Here is a 1,704-nt window from a genome sequence, read left to right on the forward strand (position 1 = left end):
GCTCCATATCGTGAATGTTGGTATGCTTGAAGTTGTCCCAGAGCCTCCTTACACTATTTTCATATTTTTGAATTCTTTTTGCTCTCCTGATTGGGTGGTTTTTGCTTCCTTATATTCCAAATCATTGATTTGATTCTCAGAATCCTCTACTCTGCTGTTGAATCCCTGTAAATTATTCTTTATTTCAGTTAATTATGCTTAATTTCTGACTGGTCCTTTTTCATGTCCTTGACATTCTCACAAAGATCCTTGAAATTCTCACTAAGTCCCTTGAAGCTCTCATGAAGATCCTTGAGTAACCTCATTACCATGGTATCTAGTAGTTTTCTTGCTTCCATTTCTTTCATTTGTGTCGTGTTTCTTTGTCTCCCCATTTTTGCTGCTTCCCTGTGTTTGTTTCTATGTATTAGGTAGAGCTGCTATGTCTCCTGGAATTGGTAGAGTGGCCTTGTGTAGTAGGTGTCCTTAGTGCCCAGTGGCTCAGCCTTACCAGTCACCTGAGCTGGGCACTCTAAGTGCAACCCTGTGTGGGCTGTGTGCACAGACTTGCTGTAGTTGAGCCTTGATTGCTGTTTCTTTATTGCTTGTTTAGCGAGTATTTATTAAGTTTATGTGAACAGCAATCTGCGCACTGTAATACCCATACCCATATGTCAATACCAAGATTATTTAACTTTATTCGTTGACTGAGGAGAACACAAAATGGATAGACTTGATCTATTGTGTTTTGAAGGTGAGTGAAGAGAGAGAAGTTACTTTTATGGCTTTGGAAAAACAGTTTACCACACAGAGGCTCAGGGGGGTTAAAAGCTCTCCCAGCCAAACAGCTAGAGGTGGAGCATCCCCTCAGATGATCAGAGTGGCTTGTCTCCAGCGTTTTGAGGCGTGGCCGGTGATCCCCTGCACAGTAGGGTGTTACAGGATCAGTAAGGTCTTGAAAAACTATTGTGAGTAACTCAGCAAAGAAAGCATTTTGGATCTTACAGGAAACCCCAGGTTTCAAGATTTGCAGGTCACTGAGACAACAATGGTTTGCACCTGTTTTCACCTTTCTAATGTCTCCTATTCACTTTTTACCTTAAATTATGTTATTTGTGCACATAATCACCACCTCTCCCAGAGCATACAACCTGGTTGCTTGCTTTATTCAGGGCAGGATTTTGTCTATTTCAATTAGTCTTTCTACCTTGATAACACCTATTATGAGAAGCTGACTTACAGTAAGCCCTCAACCAGTTCCCATCAAGTGAATAAATATGGTTCACATTAGCAGAAAGTGACAGAATCGTGTAACTTTGTTATCATTGAACTGCTCTGGGATCCTCGGATTACAGGTGTTGCGAGGATCAGGTTAGGCAATTCAAGGGAAAGTGCTGTAAAATGGTAAATGTTAGATGAGCCTGTGATGAGTATGGGGATGTGGGTTCAGTCCTGGTCTCTGATACATTGTGAGGAGGACGTGGGGACATTTCATTCTTGGTCCTGACCTGTGGTACAGGCTGGTTTTGTAGGAATAAGATAAATCAGGTCACAAGGGAAAAATAAACACAGCATTGGATGGTTGAAGGTCTCTTTCTCAATATGTCACGTCATCTATCTATCATCTATCTATCTATCTATCTATCTATCCACCCATCCATCCAAATATATCTATTTTAATTTTGACATAACTCCTAAGATCATGCTATTTGTAAGATTCTATTT

Source organism: Myotis davidii, unplaced genomic scaffold (genome assembly GCF_000327345.1).
Source record: "Myotis davidii unplaced genomic scaffold, ASM32734v1 scaffold14, whole genome shotgun sequence".
In the NCBI taxonomy this organism is placed as follows: Eukaryota; Metazoa; Chordata; class Mammalia; order Chiroptera; family Vespertilionidae; genus Myotis; species Myotis davidii.